The 26,183-nt window shown below is 31.1% G+C and overlaps 1 pseudogene; it reads left to right on the forward strand.

Moving 5' to 3' along the window:
* The first annotated feature begins 3,132 nt into the window (after window positions 1–3,132).
* On the forward strand, window positions 3,133–26,140 carry LOC141403119 (NADH-ubiquinone oxidoreductase chain 2-like; annotated as a pseudogene).
* The last annotated feature ends 43 nt before the right edge of the window (window positions 26,141–26,183 follow it).

The following is a 26,183-nucleotide window of genomic DNA, read 5'->3' on the forward strand; positions in this document are numbered from 1 at the left end:
AGTAGCTGAAATTCGAAGGTCCACTCCATCCGGTATCTCCCCAAAAAAGTTCGGAAATATTCGTTAAAATGGTACGCGCGATATCACATAAACGGAGCAACCGATTCGATCTAAACTTTGGATCTCGAAATATTTAGGTTTTGTTCAAAAGTGGGCCCTATCGGTGCACTCACTCCTTGGGGTACCACCCACACAAATGTTCAACATTTGTGTGCGGTTAAGGGTCTGTTCGAAGATCCTTTGGAATTTTTTACCGAAGGTACTCCTAGTGGCCCTGTTTACAGCGATATTATGTTTTTCGTAGGTAAGTACATGATTCCGGAGATAATGGTCCAAACGCTCTACATTATATGGTGACCAACTAAAACGACAGGTCGGCGTGATATCTATCGAGAGGAGTGACTCCCAAAATAAGACCGACTTCCAAAATGGACTACGCCGGTTTATTCCTTTAGGTACGTAACTCATACGTCCAAAATTTTGAACGGAATTTCATTATTATTATTTTATTTCTTTAACCCCCACTGGAGCATATCGTCACCATAAATGCCCGAAGACGTAACTCCAAAATTTTAAAATTCGTTTTTTGATTGAATCTAATACATAAAGAAAAGCTCTACGTTTCAAGCTTCTACGTTTAACAATAACGATTCTCTTCAAGAAATGGCATTTCGGATGTTGTTGTAATGACAGATCCCAAAACCAAGAGTTTCTTCGGTCTTGGTTTCATTCGTACATTATTAATAATACCCAAAGTTCTCGCCCCCATAAAATTTGTATTTCATTTGTAACGTTTATTCCTCTTCTTCTCATGTAATATTATGGCTTTCTAAGTTACGTCTTTGGTCATTTGTGGTGACGATATGATGCTAACAATAGCCGTTTTCCTTCTCATTCGTTTGGGAGCTATATATCTAAGTTCATCCCATATCTATCTGATCTCATTTCGGCTTCAATCCTTCTGCCTTCTTGTCTGAACGTATTCCAGCGTAGAGCTTGCTCTGCGATATTGTTGTTATCACGGTGTAGAACATGTTCAATTTATTGTCATTTATATTTTCGGATTTCCGATCCATCTACTGAGGCATAGCTTTGACCTCCTGCGTGTAGCTATTTTCGGTCACCAAAATTCGGTGTTGGTCTTAATACTCATATTTTCTTTTATAAGTTTTATAAGTTTTGGCGGAATACCTCTTTTCTGCAGTGAATTCAAAATGCAGCACGGAAATGCCACATCGTAAGGGCTTAGAGTTTGTGAAATTCTTCAGGTGATCTTTGATACGGTTGCGGATATTTTTGGCAATTATTTTCGCTATTGTCGGTATTACACAAATACCACGCCAATTTATACATTCCTTCATGTCTCCCTTTTAGCAATTTATCCAAGTATGCCAACTTTCCATTTGCTCGAAAAGTTATCTTTCTCCCAGACTTCAGATATCAAAGAGAGGTGGATTTCAGCACTAAGATTCATATCAGCTTTATATTCTTCGGTGTGTATAACATCAATACCGCCAGCTTTCCGATTTGGTAATTACTTGATGTCAGCGGAGACTTCACTTAAGTTTGACGTTGTTGATAGTATGCTTGCACTTACATCATAAATGGTGGGATCAAAATGAGGATGTTGTTGCTCAGAATTAATTTTTAAATAATGTTGCGAGAAAGTTTCTCTTCGTCGCTGCTTAGAATATTTAAGAGGTATATTACTGTTCACCAATTCCCTGGTGATCCTAAATACTGTACGGGGGTCACCATTGTTTGCTGCCTTTTAAGCTTCATTTGCCAACTTATCACTATGGGTGCGTTTGTCCCTTCTGACTGAGCGCTGCACGATTCTATCTATCGATATTCAAACTCGTATTGGGGACTCTTGTTTTCTCCAGAATGAATATTCTCCTGTAACTCCAATCGATTTTTCTACCTTTACTAGGCGTTTACACCAGACAGTTTGTCTTCAAATACAACTCTGATTTACTAACACATTCATACATTTGTCGTTTGTCTCCCATCTGTCCATCATTTTTTCACAGACAGTAAGGAAGACAAATTTATGGCATTTTTGTAAAAATAAGTGAGATAATAATTGAAATGTGTCGAAAACAAAAAAACATGAACAAAAAGAAAATATGTGAACGGAAAACAAAAAGATGTCGATGACTTTCAATACAAATTTTACAACTGTTTTTGCAGTTGTCGGGACGCCTACGTCACACAGGCAAGTCGTAGGATTTTGACAATCAATACATGAAGTCAACTGTCCTGTCATTTGTAAACGCAGGGTTAGTCAGAGGACCCAAAGTACACTGCCGCTCACTTGAATAGAACCCCCCTGCAAAAATTTTTTCAACCTCCATTTTTTCCGAATTATAAAAGATATGAAGTTTTTAAGTTTTATTATATTTTGTTTCATGTGTTTGGAGTAAACTTAGTCATTCATTTGCATTCAAATTCAATTTGTATAAGAAGTACACTCTGTGTCATTTTTAAGTCATGGTTTATTAACCACATTCTGACACCACAGCGTGATAGAAGATCAAAAATAAGAAGACACGTGTCCCGGCGTTTTCCCTATCACTTCAATTTTCGCGGTTATGGGCCCCAAAGACCTGAGGCTTTGATGTCAAAAGGGATCATTTTGTCAAGAACATATCTTCAAAACTGCTTCGAATTTGGGATTACTCGTGGAGGCAAGGTTGTAGATCTCGTTCTAAAGAATAATAATTGTGAACACATAAAATCCTTCCAACTTTATCTTCAAGGTCAAAATCGTCAAGGTTAAATTTCCATTATATTTTTTTCTCGGATGTTAGTCTGCAGATATCAAACCGATCAACCAACTAGTAAAATGTGCATTAGATCTCAATAAGCAACTTTCTAGAACATACGAACTGTATATAATCCATAGATACTAAACTGTTCAAAATTCAAGGCAGAAATCAACCACAATACTCGTAATGTAGCAAAGGTATCAGCAAACAACTTTCTGGAACATACGAAACATCTATGAAACGGTCTTAAAAATACCATTTCTAGAAACGTCGCCCAATGGCAAAATTATCTATCTGATTGACAGTATTATACCGATCATACGAGGACCAGGTAATCTTGTGGCTGTCTTTATGTTCGAATATGGTGTCACCAATAACCATACTTCGTGCGTTGCAAAAGTCTACGAACCGTGCTCCTTTATCAATTCGCGTTCCCAAGCCGTGTCTGCCCATTACATCGTTTAGTGTGGTATTGTAAGACCCAATCATTGCATTTAGATCACCCATGAACAGGTCCTTGGCCTCTTCAGAGGCGCAATCGATTGGGGCATAACATTGCACAACAAATTTAAGGCTGGCGGTCATTATTTTGTACATGACATTAGACTTTTTTCGATTCTCTATATATATACATCTATATAATATAAATAATATAGATATTATTAAATATTGTATATAGATAAATCTATATATATATATGCAAAAATTAATTATCTATATATATATAGATACTAGCAAAATACCCGCTACTTCGTATGCGGAAAAGGAATAATATACAAATAAACAATATTTAATATGGAGATCACTGAACATTTTGATGTACTAATGCCTATTTGAATTGATATTTAATTTCCTTCAAGTACTGCTCGTACACGTTTTGTTCGAATTTCAAAAAAAAAAGACCTCTACACTTCTACAGCAGCCTATATTTTAAATTTCAGTCCATGTTTTATTAGAACGGTATGGGTATTTTGAAAATTTTATCCGCATTTTCCAACCCAATTTTGGAATTTGCGATATAAAAATGGAGAATACCATTATTCAGAGGATGTTACCCTATAAAACAGTTAATGAGACATTTTATTTTAGGCCTTTTTTTCTCAGGATGTTGAAACCTTCAGTACATTATTTAGAAACCGAATTCGTGTTAACCTAGAAACAATAGTACATTATTCGGCTCCGCGATAAAATGGCCCCAATGCAAAATTGCCCCAAAGCAAAATTGCAAAATGACCCCAAAAAATGGTGTACATTACAACAACACGAAATTTGGGGCAGTTTTTCACAAATTTTTGGGGTATTTTTGCACCAAAAAATTGGGGCATAATTGCATTTCAATAAAAATGAAATATGACCCCAAACATTAAAAATGCAAAAAGGCCCCAAAATTATTTTCTGTGATGTTTGGGGCCTTTTGCGTTTCTGAGTTATTTTTCAAAAATGAAAATTAAATTTTACAAAAATTTGTTTTATATTTATAATCGTACAAGAGCAATTTACGTTTTACTCCGTTGTAAAATATATCAACTTTGCAAACCATTTATTCGTAGATGTTCTGTGGAATAGGGATAGGTAAGTCGACTTTCGGTTAATCGATTAATCGATTTTTTGCAGTCAAAAATCTAAAAATCGTAGTCGACTTTTTTTGGAAGGAAAATCGCATAATCGATTATCTTGTGATCGATTTTCGAGTTTGACCATAGATTGTTGACTTGGCGGTTTTACACTTTTGGAGGTTTTACAGTTTCAAAAGAAAACTCGAAAATCGACGAATAGTCGATTATAATCGATTTTCTGCGGTTATGAAAAAGTCGAAAGTTGAGTTTTAAGACAACTGAAATAATCGAAAGACCGAAAAATCGCATTTTAAGATTTAGATCATAATCGAATAGTCGAAAAATCGATTATTGCTTTCCATTACCTATCCCTACTGTGGAAGTCGTAAGAAGTGTGAATTTGTAATTAAAAAATGAAAGAAAAAGTATAGAGTGCGTATTGGAGAGCATTTTATGTTAGTATGTTTATACTCGTAAGATAACTGAAATATTATAATAAAAAACAGATATTAATCGCGCGATTTTTAAAACAATCTCACCAATGCTCCTTCACAAGTATTACAAATAAAAATCGATTTCCAACCGTTCATCATATCGGTTTTTGTTTTAAAAATTAATTTCAAATTTGTGAATGAACATTGGTTCATAATATCTATTTTTGTTTTAAAAATTGATTTCACCAATGCTCCTTCACAAGTATTACACAAAAATCGATTTCAAACAGTTCATAATATCTGTTTTTTGGTTTTAAAAATTGATTTCAAATTTGTGAATGAGCATTAATGAGATTGTTTTAAAAATCGCGCGATTTTTAAAACAATTTCACCTATGCTCCTTCACAAGTATTACAAATAAAAATCGATTTCACACAGTTTATAAAATCTGTTTTTATATGAAAAACTATGCGGGGGAAAGATTGTATGATTAATATATTAAAGAAACCACTAGAGAAACTTAAAAAATCGCGCGATTTTTTAATTTTCTCTAGTGGCTTCTCCGATTTATTAATCATATAATCTTTCCCCCACATAGTTACTATATATTAAAATATATTCTAGTTTGCAATATCATACAAGTTACTTCAATTGTATCTGTTTTAATTGTGTCGATATATTTAGATTTTTATCAGAAAGTTAGAAGAAATGGTGTGAATATGTATTATGGAAGGACAATTTTTAAATTGTTGTGATGCTTCCTTGCAAACAGTTAAAGTGTTGTTCAACATTGGGTAAATCGAAACATTTTATTTGTCCTTACTGCATAGAAAATGTAAACGATACTATGGTTGGTTGTTTTTATATCTATCTATATATATAAAATAGAAAAATGTTTGTATGTTTGTTTGTTTGTGTGTTTGTTTGTTTGAAATTTATAGACTCAAAAACCGCTGAACCGATCTTGCTGAAATTTTCAGGGTATATTACTACATCGCCTGAAAGTAACATAGGCTATAAAAAGTTTCGAAATTCCGCTCTGATCCGGAGATATAGCATCAGAATCGGAGGTACCTCCAAAAAATTTAAACTTTGTATACAAGTATCTATAGAACGGTTACAGATACAGACTCCAAATTCGAAACGTGTGATGGATTTTTGCCTAAAAATAAATGTGCCAAAATATATCGAAATCGGCCCAGATTTGGATATAGCTCCCATATATATTTTCGTCCGATTTCAAGTATTTGATGTACCAAACACGCTATATATGTCCGATTTCCATGAAATTTGGAATGCGTGACGGAACGTGGCTTATAACAAAATGTACCAAACTATATCGAAATCGGTTCAGATTTGGATATAGATCCCATATATATTTTCGTCCGATTTCAAGTATTTGATATACCAAACACGCTACATATGTCCGATTTCAATGAAATTTGGAATGTGAGACTAAATTTGTCGTAGAAATGAGTATGCCAAATTATATTGAAATCGGTTCAGATATGGATATAGCTCCTATATATATTTTCGGACTATTTCATGTATTTGATGCACCAAACCCACTATGTATGTCCAATTCAATGAAATTTGGAATGTGTGACTAAATTTGTTGTAGAAATGAGTATGCCAAATTATACTGAAATCGGTTAAGATTTGGATATAGCTCCTATATATATTTTCGGCCTATTTCAAGTATTTAATATACCAAACACGCTACATATGTCCAATTTCAATGAAATTTGGAATGTGTGACTAAATTTGTTGTAGAAATGAGTATGCCAAATTATGTTGAAATCGGTTCAGATTTGGATATAGCTCCTATATATATTTTCGGCCGATTTCATGTATTTGATGTACCCAACCCACTATGTATGTCCAATTTCAATGAAATTTGGAATGTGTGACTAAATTTGTTGTAGAAATGAGTATGCCAAATTATATTGAAATCGGTTCATATTTGGATATAGCTCCTATATATATTTTCGGCCGATTTCATGTATTTGATGCCCCAAACACGCTATGTATGTCCAATGTGTATCTAAATTTGGTGTAGAAATAAGTATTGAAATCGGTGTTGATTTGGCTATAGCTCCCATATTTATTTCAATGAAATTTGTGCGGTATTCTATATCTATAAACGAGGAAAATGTTTGTACGTTTGTTTGAAGTTTATGGACTCAAAAACCGCTGAACCGATCTTCCTGAAACTTTCAGAGTATATTACCACATGGCCTGAAAGTCTCACAGGCTATATAAATCTTAAAAATTCCGCCCCGATCTGGAGATATAGCCTCAGGATCGGAGGTACCACCAAAAAATGTAGACTTTGTATGCTGATATCTAACGAACGATTATCGATACAGTCTTCAAATTTGGAATATGTGACGGAATTTAGTCTAAAAATAAATTTGCCAAGGTAATTTGAAATCTGCTCAGATTTGGATATATATTTTCGGCAGATTTAATGCATTTGATGCATAAAACACGTTTTGTATGCCCAATTCCAATGAAATTTTGAATGTGTGACGGAATTTATTGCAGAAATAAATGTTCCAAACTATTTTGAAATCGGTTCAGATTGGGATAAAGCTAACATATATATTTTTTGGCGATTTCATGTATTTTCTACACCAAACACGCCATGTATGTTTAATTTTGACGAAATTTGGAATCTTTGACGGAATTGATCCTAGAAATTAGTTTGTCAAATTATATTGAAATCGGATCAGATTTGGCCGATTTCATGTATTTTATGCAATAAATACCTTATGTATGTCCAATTTCAATGAAATTTGAAATATGTGGCGGAAATTGATCTACAAAAAAATTTGTCAAATTATATTAAAATCGGTTCAGATTTACATATAGCTCCCACATATATTTTCGGTCGATTTCATGTATTTGATGCACCAAACACGCTATGTAAGCCCAATTTCAATGAAATGGAATATGTTGCGAAAATTGGTCTACAAAACAAATTGGTAAATTATATTGAAAGAATTTCAGTCAATAGAATTTCAGGAAATGCACGAACGTACAAATCCATTGATACTGTGGCAACTGAAGACGACGCGGTTAACTATCCAGTTGAATTACTAAATTCGTTGGATCTTCCAGGCTTTCCACCACATAATTTAGTACTAAAAGTTGGTGTTCTTATCTATATATATAAAAGAGCTTAGTGAGTGAGTGAGTGAGTGAGTGAGTGAGTGAGTGAGTGACTGACATATCATCGCCCAGACGAAACCGCTGAAGCTAGAAAGCTGAAATTTTGACTGTGGGTTGCTGTCGGTGTGTAGGGGTGAGATAAGGCTGGGTTTTTGGAAATTCGACCTAGAAGGGTACGAAAAGTACTAAAAGGTACTAAATATGGTACCCTTTGTATTAGGCAAACGGGAAGAGCTAGAATTCTGAAATTTGGAATGAGGGTAACTGATGGAGAGTTAGAAAGATGTATCAAAGGGTTTTTGGAAATTCGACCTATAAGTGTACGAAAAGTTACTAAATTTGGTACCAATTGTATATTTTGAGCGGATATAGCTACAATCTTCATATTTGGTATAGGAATCAAGTTTGGGAAATGGTGTGGATATAAGAAAATGATTTTGGAAGTTCGTACTTATGTGTACGAGAAGTACTAAATGGTACTAAATTTGGTACAATTTGGATTTAGGTGAACGGATAGAGCTGAAAACCTGAAATTTGGAATTTAGATTACCGTTGAAGTGTACGATTGAGATATGGGGGTAGTTTTGGAAATTCGTACTTATGTGTACGAAAAGTACTAAATGGTACCAAATTTGGTACAATTTGGATTTAGATAGACATGAAAACCTGAAATTTGGAATTAAGATTACTGATGGAGTGAAGGATTGAGGTAGTTTTGGAAATTCCTACTTATGGTTACGAAAAGTAGTAAACGGTACTAAATTTGGTACAAATTGGATTTGGGCAAACGGATAGAGCTGAAATCCTCAAATTTGGAATTTAGTTACCTTTGGAGTGGAGGATTGAGTTAATCTTGGAAATTCGTACTTATGGGTACGGAAAGTACTAAATGGTACAAAATTTGGTACAACTTAAATTTTGTTGAACGGATAGAGCTGGAATCCTAAAATTATGATTTAAGATTACTATTGGGGTGTAGGATTGAGCAAGTTTTGGAAATTCGTACTTAGGGGGTACGAAAAGTACTAAATGGTACGCAATTTGGATTTGGGTGAACGGATACAGCTGGAGTGCTGAAATTGGAATTAAGATTACAGATAGAGTGTATGATTGAGGAAGTTTTGGAAGTTCGTACTTATGGGTTCGAAAAGTACTAAATTTGGTACAATTTGGATTTGGGGGAACGTATAGAGCTGGGATCCCGATATTTGGAATTAAGATTACTGTTGGACTGTAGGATTGACTTAGTCTTGGAAATTCGTACTTATGGGTACGGAAAGTACTAAATGGTACTAAATTTGGTACAATTTAAATTTAGGTGGACGGATAGAGCTGTAATCCTGAAATTTGGAATTAAAATTGCTTATGGAGTGTAGGATTGAGGTAGCTTCGGAAATTCGTACTTATGGGTACGGAAAGTACTAAATGGTACTAAGTTTGGTACATTTTGGATTTGGGTGAACAGATAGAGCTGGAATCCTGAAATTTCTAATTAAGATTACTTATGGAGTGTAGGATTGAGGTAGTTTTGGTAATTCGTACTTATGGGTACGGAAAGTAATAAATGGTACTAAATTTAGTACAATTTATATTTGGGTGAAGGAATAGAGCTGGAATCCTGAAATTTCGAGTTAAGGTTACTGTTGGAGTGTGGGATTGAGGAAGTTTTGGAAATTAGTATTTATGGGTACGAAAAGTACTAAATGCTACTAAATTGGGTACAATTTAGATTTGGGTGGAAATTCGTACTTATGGGTACGGAAAGTACTAAATGGTACTAAATTTGGTACAATTTACATTTGGGTGAACGGATACAGCTGGAATTCTGAAATTTCGAGTTACGGTTACTGTTGGAGTGTAGGATTGAGGAAGTTTTGGAAATTCGTACATATGGGAACGATAAGTACTAAATGTGGTACAATTTGAATCTTGGGGAACGAATAGAGCTGGAATCCTGAAATTTGGAATTAAGATTACTGTTGGACTGTAGGATTGACTTAGTCTTGGAAATTCGTACTTATGGGTACGGAAAGTACTAAATGGTACTAAATTTGGTACAATTTAAATTTAGGTGGACGAATAGAGTTGGAATCCTGTAATTTAGAATTAAGATTACTTATGGAGTGTAGAATTGAGGTAGTTTCGGAAATTCGTACTTATAGGTACGGAAAGTACTAGATGGTACTAATTTTGGTAAATTTTGGATTTGGGTGAACAGATAGAGCTGGAATCCTGAAATTTATATTAAGATTACTTATGGAATGTAGCATTGAGGTAGTTTTGGAAATTCGTACTTATGGGTACGGAAAGTACTAAATGGTACTAAATTTGATACAATTTATATTTGGGTAAAGGAATAGAGCTGGAATCCTGAAATTTCGAGTTAAGGTTACTGTTGGAGTGTAGGATTGAGGAAGTTTTGGAAATTCGTATTTATGGGTACGAAAAGTACTAAATGCTACTAAATTTGGTACAATTTAGATTTGGGTGGACGGATAGAGGTGGAATCCTGAAATGTAATGTAATTTAGAATTAAGATTACTTATGGAGTGTAGAATTGAGGTAGTTTCGGAAATTCGTACTTATAGGTACGGAAAGTACTAAATGGTACTAATTTTGGTAAATTTTGGATTTGGTTGAACAGATAGAGCTGGAATCCTGAAATTTATATTAAGATTACTTATGGAATGTAGCATTGAGGTAGTTTTGGAAATTCGTACTTATGGGTACGGAAAGTACTAAATGGTACTAAATTTGGTACAATTTATATTTGGGTAAAGGAATAGAGCTGGAATCCTGAAATTTCGAGTTAAGGTTACTGTTGGAGTGTAGGATTGAGGAAGTTTTGGAAATTCGTATTTATGGGTACGAAAAGTACTAAATGCTACTAAATTTGGTACAATTTAGATTTGGGTGGACGGATAGAGGTGGAATCCTGAAATTCGTAATTTCTGTTGGAGATAGTTATTGAAATTCGTACTTTCATACGAAAAGTATTAATGGTATTATGAATAGAGGCGGATTTCGAAAATTTGGTATTATAGCCGCTGTTGGTGTGTAGGGTTGAGATATGGATGTGGTTGTGGATATACGTACAATAAGTGTACGGAAATTACTAAGTGGCACAGAATTTGGTCCAAATTGTTATTGTGTAGAGGCGTAGAGCTGAAATTGTGAAATCCGGTATTAGCATAGCAGTTGACGTTTAGAGTAGAGATAGAGAGGAACTTTTGTATGTATACGAAAAATAATGTATACGAAAAATACTAAATCGCGGTTGGGATATAGTTTTGGATAAAAGGAAGCAATTTTTGAAACTTATACATACTTATTTATTAAATTTGTGTTTGTGTTTAGATACAGATTTTTTGAAATGCATACAAATTCTAAAATTAGGCTGTGGGCTAGATGATTTATTGAGAAATACGAAATGTACTAAATGCTATTACATTTGACGTTGGGTTGCAATAAATTTGGTATTGGGCTAAGGAATAGAAGTGAAGTTCTGATATATTATTGATTTGTCAAGTTCATTGGTAGAGGTGGTCGTACAATGAGTGTACTAGAAGTATTAAATAATACTAAATATTGAAGCACTGGTATTGGGTGAATCGATAAATGAAATTTGTTATGAGGATCACTGTTGAGATTGGTTCAGAATATTTGTTTAAATCCGCCTTTAAATGTATGAAAGGTTTCTACATGTAATACCATTGACATTGGGCAAACAAGTAGAGATAAAACTGTAACGTTTGAGCTAAGGTCCTGGATTTTAAAAATTGTACTGAATAATGTGGCTCCGCGAAAAATGGGCCCAGGAAATATGACCCCAAAAGGCATTGTGAAAAATGGCCCCAATTTTGGGGTGAAACTGTATAATGAATTTTGACCCCAATATACCTCGAACAATTTCCCCCCAAAATAATGCAATATTACCCCAACAATAAAATGAAAAATTGCCCCAAGTTTGGGGTAATTTTGCCTAATGAAGTTTTACTCCAAAATAAAAAATGCAATTTCGCCCCAAAAATTTTATAATTTTTATTGGTAACTAGCTGAACCCGGTGCGCTTCGCTACCCCTTTAGATTGATATGCATTTGAAATTTTACGGATTTTTTGAAATCAGAAAGAAATCAAATTAAAAAATTTAAAGTAAAGTATTTATTGTAATGCTTTAGGATATACAATGTTTTTTGTTTTTCCTTCAGGAGCGTAAACAAACAAATCGGCCGGTCTACCAACACGTGAACATGCAACGTAGAGCTGACCATGAGAAAAGCAAGAACATGCTAAATTTAGGCCCCTTTGGATTTATTTATAGTCATTGCAAATGCTAAACGTACAGGAAACTGCAATCTTTTAAAATTGAAGGGCGTTTCTGTTGCTATTAGAGGGATTCGAGGTAGCAGTACATCTGAACCTATATACTTCCTAGTAATAATCGTTGCCTCAATTAAATAGTTATGTAGTTTTTTTTTCTGTTAACCTTGTACCATTGCAAAGGCGAGGTGGGTCTATGTTTCTTTATAAAATAATAAGAACACCAACTTTTAGTACTAAATTATGTGGTGGAAAGCCTGGAAGATCCAACGAATTTAGTAATTCAACTGGATAGTTAACCGCGTCGTCTTCAGTTGCCACAGTATCAATGGATTTGTACGTTCGTGCATTTCCTGAAATTCTATTGACTGAAATTCTTTCAATATAATTTACCAATTTGTTTTGTAGACCAATTTTCGCAACATATTCCATTTCATTGAAATTGGGCTTACATAGCGTGTTTGGTGCATCAAATACATGAAATCGACCGAAAATATATGTGGGAGCTATATGTAAATCTGAACCGATTTTAATATAATTTGACAAATTTTTTTGTAGATCAATTTCCGCCACATATTTCAAATTTCATTGAAATTGGACATACATAAGGTATTTATTGCATAAAATACATGAAATCGGCCAAATCTGATCCGATTTCAATATAATTTGACAAACTAATTTCTAGGATCAATTCCGTCAAAGATTCCAAATTTCGTCAAAATTAAACATACATGGCGTGTTTGGTGTAGAAAATACATGAAATCGCCAAAAAATATATGTGTTAGCTTTATCCCAATCTGAACCGATTTCAAAATAGTTTGGAACATTTATTTCTGCAATAAATTCCGTCACACATTCAAAATTTCATTGGAATTGGGCATACAAAACGTGTTTTATGCATCAAATGCATTAAATCTGCCGAAAATATATATCCAAATCTGAGCAGATTTCAAATTACCTTGGCAAATTTATTTTTAGACTAAATTCCGTCACATATTCCAAATTTGAAGACTGTATCGATAATCGTTCGTTAGATATCAGCATACAAAGTCTACATTTTTTGGTGGTACCTCCGATCCTGAGGCTATATCTCCAGATCGGGGCGGAATTTTTAAGATTTATATAGCCTGTGAGACTTTCAGGCCATGTGGTAATATACTCTGAAAGTTTCAGGAAGATCGGTTCAGCGGTTTTTGAGTCCATAAACTTCAAACAAACGTACAAACATTTTCCTCGTTTATAGATATAGAATACCGCACAAATTTCATTGAAATAAATATGGGAGCTATAGCCAAATCAACACCGATTTCAATACTTATTTCTACACCAAATTTAGATACACATTGGACATACATAGCGTGTTTGGGGCATCAAATACATGAAATCGGCCGAAAATATATATAGGAGCTATATCCAAATATGAACCGATTTCAATATAATTTGGCATACTCATTTCTACAACAAATTTAGTCACACATTCCAAATTTCATTGAAATTGGACATACATAGTGGGTTGGGTGCATCAAATACATGAAATCGGCCGAAAATATATATAGGAGCTATATCCAAATCTGAAACGATTTCAATATAATTCTGCATACTCATTTCTACAACAAATTTAGTCACACATTCCAAATTTCATTGAAATTGGACATACATAGTGGGTTGGGTACATCAAATACATGAAATCGGCCGAAAATATATATAGGAGCTATATCCAAATCTGAACCGATTTCAACATAATTTGGCATACTCATTTCTACAACAAATTTAGTCACACATTCCAAATTTCATTGAAATTGGACATATGTAGCGTGTTTGGTATATTAAATACTTGAAATAGGCCGAAAATATATATAGGAGCTATATCCAAATCTTAACCGATTTCAGTATAATTTGGCATACTCATTTCTACAACAAATTTAGTCACACATTCCAAATTTCATTGAATTGGACATACATAGTGGGTTTGGTGCATCAAATACATGAAATAGTCCGAAAATATATATAGGAGCTATATCCATATCTGAACCGATTTCAATATAATTTGGCATACTCATTTCTACGACAAATTTAGTCTCACATTCCAAATTTCATTGAAATCGGACATATGTAGCGTGTTTGGTATATCAAATACTTGAAATCGGACGAAAATATGTATGGGATCTATATCCAAATCTGAACCGATTTCGATATAGTTTGGTACATTTTGTTATAAGCCACGTTCCGTCACGCATTCCAAATTTCATGGAAATCGGACATATATAGCGTGTTTGGTACATCAAATACTTGAAATCGGACGAAAATATATATGGGAGCTATATCCAAATCTGGGCCGATTTCGATATATTTTGGCACATTTATTTTTAGGCAAAAATCCATCACACGTTTCGAATTTGGAGTCTGTATCTGTAACCGTTCTATAGATACTTGTATACAAAGTTTAAATTTTTTGGAGGTACCTCCGATTCTGATGCTATATCTCCGGATCAGAGCGGAATTTCGAAACTTTTTATAGCCTATGTTACTTTCAGGCGATGTAGTAATATACCCTGAAAATTTCAGCAAGATCGGTTCAGCGGTTTTTGAGTCTATAAATTTCAAACAAACAAACACACAAACAAACAAACATACAAACATTTTTCTATTTTATATATATAGATAGATATAAAAACAACCAACCATAGTATCGTTTACATTTTCTATGCAGTAAGGACAAATAAAATGTTTCGATTTACCCAATGTTGAACAACACTTTAACTGTTTGCAAGGAAGCATCACAACAATTTAAAAATTGTCCTTCCATAATACATATTCACACCATTTCTTCTAACTTTCTGATAAAAATCTAAATATATCGACACAATTAAAACAGATACAATTGAAGTAACTTGTATGATATTGCAAACTAGAATATATTTTAATATATAGTAACTATGTGGGGGAAAGATTATATGATTAATAAATCGGAGAAGCCACTAGAGAAAATTAAAAAATCGCGCGATTTTTTAAGTTTCTCTAGTGGTTTCTTTAATATATTAATCATACAATCTTTCCCCCGCATAGTTTTTCATATAAAAACAGATTTTATAAACTGTGTGAAATCGATTTTTATTTGTAATACTTGTGAAGGAGCATAGGTGAAATTGTTTTAAAAATCGCGCGATTTTTAAAACAATCTCATTAATGCTCATTCACAAATTTGAAATCAATTTTTAAAACCAAAAAACAGATATTATGAACTGTTTGAAATCGATTTTTGTGTAATACTTGTGAAGGAGCATTGGTGAAATCAATTTTTAAAACAAAAATAGATATTATGAACCAATGTTCATTCACAAATTTGAAATTAATTTTTAAAACAAAAACCGATATGATGAACGGTTGGAAATCGATTTTTATTTGTAATACTTGTGAAGGAGCATTGGTGAGATTGTTTTAAAAATCGCGCGATTAATATCTGTTTTTTATTATAATATTTCAGTTATCTTACGAGTATAAACATACTAACATAAAATGCTCTCCAATACGCACTCTATACTTTTTCTTTCATTTTTTAATTACAAATTCACACTTCTTACGACTTCCACAGTAGGGATAGGTAATGGAAAGCAATAATCGATTTTTCGACTATTCGATTATGATCTAAATCTTAAAATGCGATTTTTCGGTCTTTCGATTATTTCAGTTGTCTTAAAACTCAACTTTCGACTTTTTCATAACCGCAGAAAATCGATTATAATCGACTATTCGTCGATTTTCGAGTTTTCTTTTGAAACTGTAAAACCTCCAAAAGTGTAAAACCGCCAAGTCAACAATCTATGGTCAAACTCGAAAATCGATCACAAGATAATCGATTATGCGATTTTCCTTCCAAAAAAAGTCGACTACGATTTTTAGATTTTTGACTGCAAAAAATCGATTAATCGATTAACCGAAAGTCGACTTACCTATCCCTATTCCACAGAACATCTACGAATAAATGGTTTGCAAAGTTGATATATTTTACAACGGAGTAAAACGTAAATTGCTCTTGTACGATTATAAATATAAAACAAATTTTTGTAAAATTTAATTTTCATTTTTGAAAAATAACTCAGAAACGCAAAAGGCCCCAAACATCACAGAAAATAATTTTGGGGCCTTTTTGCATTTTTAATGTTTGGGGTCATATTTCATTTTTATTGAAATGCAATTATGCCCCAATTTTTTGGTGCAAAAATACCCCAAAAATTTGTGAAAAACTGCCCCAAATTTCGTGTTGTTGTAATGTACACCATTTTTTGGGGTCATTTTGCAATTTTGCTTTGGGGCAATTTTGCATTGGGGCCATTTTTTCGCGGAGCCGAATAATGTACTATTGTTTCTAGGTTAACACGAATTCGGTTTCTAAATAATGTACTGAAGGTTTCAACATCCTGAGAAAAAAAGGCCTAAAATAAAATGTCTCATTAACTGTTTTATAGGGTAACATCCTCTGAATAATGGTATTCTACATTTTTATATCGCAAATTCCAAAATTGGGTTGGAAAATGCGGATAAAATTTTCAAAATACCCATACCGTTCTAATAAAACATGGACTGAAATTTAAAATATAGGCTGCTGTAGAAGTGTAGAGGTCTTTTTTTTTTTGAAATTCGAACAAAACGTGTACGAGCAGTACTTGAAGGAAATTAAATATCAATTCAAATAGGCATTAGTACATCAAAATGTTCAGTGATCTCCATATTAAATATTGTTTATTTGTATATTATTCCTTTTCCGCATACGAAGTAGCGGGTATTTTGCTAGTTATTTTATAAAGAAACATAGACCCACCTCGCCTTTGCAATGGTACAAGGTTAACAGAAAAAAAAACTACATAACTATTTAATTGAGGCAACGATTATTACTAGGAAGTATATAGGTTCAGATGTACTGCTACCTCGAATCCCTCTAATAGCAACAGAAACGCCCTTCAATTTTAAAAGATTGCAGTTTCCTGTACGTTTAGCATTTGCAATGACTATAAATAAATCCAAAGGGGCCTAAATTTAGCATGTTCTTGCTTTTCTCATGGTCAGCTCTACGTTGCATGTTCACGTGTTGGTAGACCGGCCGATTTGTTTGTTTACGCTCCTGAAGGAAAAACAAAAAACATTGTATATCCTAAAGCATTACAATAAATACTTTACTTTAAATTTTTTAATTTGATTTCTTTCTGATTTCAAAAAATCCGTAAAATTTCAAATGCATATCAATCTAAAGGGGTAGCGAAGCGCACCGGGTTCAGCTAGTTACCAATAAAAATTATAAAATTTTTGGGGCGAAATTGCATTTTTTATTTTGGAGTAAAACTTCATTAGGCAAAATTACCCCAAACTTGGGGCAATTTTTCATTTTATTGTTGGGGTAATATTGCATTATTTTGGGGGGAAATTGTTCGAGGTATATTGGGGTCAAAATTCATTATACAGTTTCACCCCAAAATTGGGGCCATTTTTCACAATGCCTTTTGGGGTCATATTTCCTGGGCCCATTTTTCGCGGAGCCACATTATTCAGTACAATTTTTAAAATCCAGGACCTTAGCTCAAACGTTACAGTTTTATCTCTACTTGTTTGCCCAATGTCAATGGTATTACATGTAGAAACCTTTCATACATTTAAAGGCGGATTTAAACAAATATTCTGAACCAATCTCAACAGTGATCCTCATAACAAATTTCATTTATCGATTCACCCAATACCAGTGCTTCAATATTTAGTATTATTTAATACTTCTAGTACACTCATTGTACGACCACCTCTACCAATGAACTTGACAAATCAATAATATATCAGAACTTCACTTCTATTCCTTAGCCCAATACCAAATTTATTGCAACCCAACGTCAAATGTAATAGCATTTAGTACATTTCGTATTTCTCAATAAATCATCTAGCCCACAGCCTAATTTTAGAATTTGTATGCATTTCAAAAAATCTGTATCTAAACACAAACACAAATTTAATAAATAAGTATGTATAAGTTTCAAAAATTGCTTCCTTTTATCCAAAACTATATCCCAACCGCGATTTAGTATTTTTCGTATACATTATTTTTCGTATACATACAAAAGTTCCTCTCTATCTCTACTCTAAACGTCAACTGCTATGCTAATACCGGATTTCACAATTTCAGCTCTACGCCTCTACACAATAACAATTTGGACCAAATTCTGTGCCACTTAGTAATTTCCGTACACTTATTGTACGTATATCCACAACCACATCCATATCTCAACCCTACACACCAACAGCGGCTATAATACCAAATTTTCGAAATCCGCCTCTATTCATAATACCATTAATACTTTTCGTATGAAAGTACGAATTTCAATAACTATCTCCAACAGAAATTACGAATTTCAGGATTCCACCTCTATCCGTCCACCCAAATCTAAATTGTACCAAATTTAGTAGCATTTAGTACTTTTCGTACCCATAAATACGAATTTCCAAAACTTCCTCAATCCTACACTCCAACAGTAACCTTAACTCGAAATTTCAGGATTCCAGCTCTATTCCTTTACCCAAATATAAATTGTACCAAATTTAGTACCATTTAGTACTTTCCGTACCCATAAGTACGAATTTCCAAAACTACCTCAATGCTACATTCCATAAGTAATCTTAATATAAATTTCAGGATTCCAGCTCTATCTGTTCAACCAAATCCAAAATTTACCAAAATTAGTACCATTTAGTACTTTCCGTACCTATAAGTACGAATTTCCGAAACTACCTCAATTCTACACTCCATAAGTAATCTTAATTCTAAATTACATTACATTTCAGGATTCCACCTCTATCCGTCCACCCAAATCTAAATTGTACCAAATTTAGTAGCATTTAGTACTTTTCGTACCCATAAATACGAATTTCCAAAACTTCCTCAATCCTACACTCCAACAGTAACCTTAACTCGAAATTTCAGGATTCCAGCTCTATTCCTTTACCCAAATATAAATTGTATCAAATTTAGTACCATTTAGTACTTTCCGTACCCATAAGTACGAATTTCCAAAACTACCTCAATGCTACATTCCATAAGTAATCTTAATATAAATTTCAGGATTCCAGCTCTATCTGTTCACCCAAATCCAAAATTTACCAAAATTAGTACCATCTAGTACTTTCCGTACCTATAAGTACGAATTTCCGAAACTACCTCAATTCTACACTCCATAAGTAATCTTAATTCTAAATTACAGGATTCCAACTCTATTCGTCCACCTAAATTTAAATTGTACCAAATTTAGTACCATTTAGTACTTTCCGTACCCATAAGTACGAATTTCCAAGACTAAGTCAATCCTACAGTCCAACAGTAATCTTAATTCCAAATTTCAGGATTCCAGCTCTATTCGTTCCCCAAGATTCAAATTGTACCACATTTAGTACTTATCGTTCCCATATGTACGAATTTCCAAAACTTCCTCAATCCTACACTCCAACAGTAACCGTAACTCGAAATTTCAGAATTCCAGCTGTATCCGTTCACCCAAATGTAAATTGTACCAAATTTAGTACCATTTAGTACTTTCCGTACCCATAAGTACGAATTTCCACCCAAATCTAAATTGTACCCAATTTAGTAGCATTTAGTACTTTTCGTACCCATAAATACTAATTTCCAAAACTTCCTCAATCCCACACTCCAACAGTAACCTTAACTCGAAATTTCAGGATTCCAGCTCTATTCCTTCACCCAAATATAAATTGTACTAAATTTAGTACCATTTATTACTTTCCGTACCCATAAGTACGAATTACCAAAACTACCTCAATCCTACACTCCATAAGTAATCTTAATTAGAAATTTCAGGATTCCAGCTCTATCTGTTCACCCAAATCCAAAATGTACCAAACTTAGTACCATTTAGTACTTTCCGTACCCATAAGTACGAATTTCCGAAGCTACCTCAATCCTACACTCCATAAGCAATTTTAATTCCAAATTTCAGGATTACAGCTCTATCCGTCCACCTAAATTTAAATTGTACCAAATTTAGTACCATTTAGTACTTTCCGTACCCATAAGTACGAATTTCCAAGACTAAGTCAATCCTACAGTCCAACAGTAATCTTAATTCCAAATATCGGGATCCCAGCTCTATACGTTCCCCCAAATCCAAATTGTACCAAATTTAGTACTTTTCGAACCCATAAGTACGAACTTCCAAAACTTCCTCAATCATACACTCTATCTGTAATCTTAATTCCAATTTCAGCACTCCAGCTGTATCCGTTCACCCAAATCCAAATTGCGTACCATTTAGTACTTTTCGTACCCCCTAAGTACGAATTTCCAAAACTTGCTCAATCCTACACCCCAATAGTAATCTTAAATCATAATTTTAGGATTCCAGCTCTATCCGTTCAACAAAATTTAAGTTGTACCAAATTTTGTACCATTTAGTACTTTCCGTACCCATAAGTACGAATTTCCAAGATTAACTCAATCCTCCACTCCAAAGGTAACTAAATTCCAAATTTGAGGATTTCAGCTCTATCCGTTTGCCCAAATCCAATTTGTACCAAATTTAGTACCGTTTACTACTTTTCGTAACCATAAGTAGGAATTTCCAAAACTACCTCAATCCTTCACTCCATCAGTAATCTTAATTCCAAATTTCAGGTTTTCATGTCTATCTAAATCCAAATTGTACCAAATTTGGTACCATTTAGTACTTTTCGTACACATAAGTACGAATTTCCAAAACTACCCCCATATCTCAATCGTACACTTCAACGGTAATCTAAATTCCAAATTTCAGGTTTTCAGCTCTATCCGTTCACCTAAATCCAAATTGTACCAAATTTAGTACCATTTAGTACTTCTCGTACACATAAGTACGAACTTCCAAAATCATTTTCTTATATCCACACCATTTCCCAAACTTGATTCCTATACCAAATATGAAGATTGTAGCTATATCCGCTCAAAATATACAATTGGTACCAAATTTAGTAACTTTTCGTACACTTATAGGTCGAATTTCCAAAAACCCTTTGATACATCTTTCTAACTCTCCATCAGTTACCCTCATTCCAAATTTCAGAATTCTAGCTCTTCCCGTTTGCCTAATACAAAGGGTACCATATTTAGTACCTTTTAGTACTTTTCGTACCCTTCTAGGTCGAATTTCCAAAAACCCAGCCTTATCTCACCCCTACACACCGACAGCAACCCACAGTCAAAATTTCAGCTTTCTAGCTTCAGCGGTTTCGTCTGGGCGATGATATGTCAGTCACTCACTCACTCACTCACTCACTCACTCACTAAGCTCTTTTATATATATAGATATATATATAGATGTATAATTACATTAATTTCATATTATAAAATAACCAATATATTAATTTAATAAATAAATAAAAATTGGTACTAGGTAATATTTTCAACTCTTAACTATAAAAATTATATATTAATTTTTACATAGAAATAAATCAATTATATCCCCTAATATAAAGATTCATTCTATTGTAATTTTATTTAATATTTTAACAAATAAATATTAAATTTATTAATTATAAAATAATTTAAATTAGTAATAAAAAAATCAAAAAGTAAAAAATGAACCATCAGAATTTTTAAAAATCCATAAATTTTATCAAAATTCCGATTTTTTTTTTAAATTTTTGAAAAATTTAAAAATTTTTAGTGTTATTTTTTCATATAAAAAATTTTTATAATATATATTTAATGTTTATAATAACATTAATTTAATATTATAAGGGGTATCTATTTTTTATTTGAAGCGTGCAGAATCTGAAATTAGGTCTATATACTCTATTATATAGATAGATATATATATATATATATATATATATATATATATATATATATATATATATATATAAATGTTTAATTAATCACTATTTATCTATTGATCTAGAATCAAAAAAAAAATTTCTATAACAATCCAATTAATCATAATAGACAAATTAATCTTTATTATCCATCTATTTATCTATCAATAGTAATATAATGTCTAATATATAGTATAATTATATAAATAATTTATATATTAATAATCAATTAGATGAATATAGTTATATATATAAATCATTTATATATATATACATCTATATAATATAAATAATATAGATATTATTAAATATTGTATATAGATAAATCTATATATATATATATATATATATATATATACATATATGCAAAAATTAATTATCTATATATATATCTCTAATATATAACATATTTTTATTATATATATACGTATAAATATAATATATATAACTGATATTATTTTTGTTATATATATACATATAAATATGATATATATAGCTAATATTTATAATTACATTAATTTTGTATTATAATAATTTATATAATATATATTTAATGTTTTTAATAACATTGATTTAATATTATAAGGGGTATCTATTTTTTATTTGAAGCGTGCAGAATCTGAAATTAGGTCTATATACTCTATTATATAGATAGATATATATATATATATATATATATATAAATGTTTAATTAATCACTATTTATCTATTGATCTAGAATCAAAAAAAAAATTCTATAACAATCCAATTAATCATAATAGACAAATTAATCTTTATTATCCATCTATTTATCTATCAATAGTAATATAATGTCTAATATATAGTATACATTATATAAATAATTTATATATTAATAATCAATTAGATGAATATAGTTATATATATAAATCATTTATATATATACATCTATATAATATAAATAATATAGATATTATTAAATATTGTATATAGATAAATCTATATATATATATATATATATATATATATATATATATATATGCAAAAATTAATTATCTATATATATATATATATATATATATATATATATATATATATATATCTAATATATAACATATTTTTATTATATATATATACGTATAAATATAATATATATAACTAATATTATTTTTGTTATATATATACATATAAATATGATATATATAGCTACTATTTATAATTACATTAATTTTGTATTATAATAATTTATATAATATATATTTAATGTTTTTAATAACATTGATTTAATATTATAAGGGGTATCTATTTTTTATTTGAAGCGTGCAGAATCTGAAATTAGGTCTATATACTCTATTATATAGATATATATATATATATATATATATATATATATATATATATATATATATATATATAAATGTTTAATTAATCACTATTTATCTATTGATCTAGAATCAAAAAAAAATTTCTATAACAATCCAATTAATCATAATAGACAAATTAATCTTTATTATCCATCTATTTATCTATCAATAGTAATATAATGTCTAATATATAGTATACATTATATAGATAATTTATATATTAATAATCAATTAGATGAATATAGTTATATATATAAATCATTTATATATATATATATATATATACATCTATATAATATAAATAATATAGATATTATTAAATATTGTATATAGATAAATCTATATATATATATATATATATATATATATATATATATATATATATATATATATTATCTATATATATATATATAATTTTAAAAAACCCTAAATTACATTCTTAAAAATTTTTAAAAATTATACTAATTTTAATTCACTATAAAAAAATAAAAAAATTATTTTTTTCCAAAATTTCACAAAAAAATTACTATAAAGAAGGAAAAAAAAAAGAGTCAAGTTTCATTGAATGAATTGCCTGATAAAAGGATTACCTTGATAGGGTAAATTATGTAATTAATATTACATTCATTAATTATATTTAATAGAATTAAACTATTTCTAAAAGTATCAAAAACTTTTGTGCATCGTACACCAAAATATAAAAAGATAAGCTAATTAAGCTACTGGGCTCATACCCCATTTATAAAGGTTCTAATCCTTTTCTTTTTAATTTTTAATAATTCATCAAAAATTATATTTTTAGCTATTTTAATAATAGGAACTTTAATTGCTATTTCAGCTAACTCTTGAATAGGAGCCTGAATAGGGTTAGAAATTAATTTATTAGCTTTTATCCCCCTAATAAGAGGTAATAAATTAATATCTACAGAAGCATCTTTAAAGTACTTTTTAACGCAAGCATTAGCTTCTTCTGTATTTTTGTTTGCAGTAATCCTATTTTTATTAAATATAAATAGAGACTCGAATTATTTAATAGAAATAATTATTTTCTCTGCTCTTTTATTAAAAAGTGGATCTGCTCCTTTTCATTTTTGATTTCCTAATGTAATAGAAGGGTTATCATGAATTAATGCATTAATTTTAATAACTTGACAAAAGATTGCTCCTTTAATATTAATTTCTTATGTAATTTTTAAGCCATTAATTATTATTAGAATTATCTTATCAAGCTTAAATGGTGCATTAGGAGGATTAAATCAAACTTCTTTACGTAAATTAATAGCTTATTCATCAATTAATCATTTAGGATGAATATTGGCAGCAATATATAACAGAAATATCTGATTAGTATATTTCTTATTTTATACATTTTTAACATTCTCAATAGTATTTATGTTTAATATATTCAAAATTTCTTATACTAATCAATTATTTACACTATTTTTCCATGAAAAAAGAATTAAATTTTTTTTATTCTTTAACCTTCTTTCATTAGGAGGATTACCACCATTTTTAGGATTTTTACCTAAAATATTTGTAATTCAATCCCTTACTATGAATAATCAATTATTTCTATTGACTTTTATAGTAATAATAACGTTAATTACTTTATATTTTTATATACGATTATGTTATAGAGCTTTCATATTGAATTATTACGAAAATAACTGAATAACATTTTCATTTTATAAAAGTTCTAATATAAAGTTATTATTGATCTTTTCTTATATTTCGACCTTTGGGCTATTTTTAACTTCTTCCTTATATTTCTTTTTTTAAGGTTTTAAGTTAAATAAACTAATAGCCGTCAAAGCTATCAATATAAGAATAATCTTTTAAGCCTTAGTAAATTTATTACTCCTTTAGAATTGCAGTCTAATGTCATTATTGACTATAAAGCTAATTGATTAAAGAGAATGATTCTCATAAATAAATTTACAATCGATTGCCTAAACTTCAGTCATTTAATCGCAACAATGGTTATTTTCTACTAATCACAAAGATATTGGTACCTTATATTTTATCTTTGGAGCATGATCTGGTATAATTGGAACTTCATTAAGAATTTTAATTCGAGCTGAATTAGGACACCCTGGTGCACTAATTGGTGATGACCAAATTTATAATGTTATTGTAACAGCTCATGCTTTTATTATAATTTTCTTTATAGTTATACCTATTATAATTGGAGGATTTGGAAATTGATTAGTTCCTTTAATACTAGGAGCTCCTGATATAGCATTCCCTCGAATGAATAATATAAGTTTCTGACTTTTACCTCCTGCTTTAACCTTATTATTAGTTAGAAGCATAGTAGAAAAGGGAGCTGGGACAGGATGAACTGTATACCCACCTTTATCTTCAATTATTGCTCATGGAGGAGCTTCTGTTGATTTAGCTATTTTTTCATTACATTTAGCTGGAATTTCTTCAATTTTAGGAGCAGTAAATTTTATTACAACCGTAATTAATATGCGGGCTACTGGAATTACATTCGATCGAATACCTCTTTTCGTTTGATCAGTTGTAATTACTGCTCTATTACTTTTACTTTCTCTTCCAGTTTTAGCCGGAGCTATCACAATATTATTAACGGATCGGAATTTAAATACTTCATTCTTTGACCCTGCGGGAGGAGGAGACCCAATTCTTTACCAACATTTATTTTGATTTTTCGGACACCCAGAAGTTTATATTTTAATTTTACCAGGATTTGGAATAATTTCTCATATTATTAGTCAAGAATCTGGAAAGAAGGAAACATTTGG

The sequence above is a fragment of the Musca autumnalis genome, unplaced genomic scaffold, assembly GCF_047663935.1.
Source record: "Musca autumnalis isolate F117 unplaced genomic scaffold, ASM4766393v1 scaffold_4, whole genome shotgun sequence".
NCBI lineage: Eukaryota > Metazoa > Arthropoda > Insecta > Diptera > Muscidae > Musca > Musca autumnalis.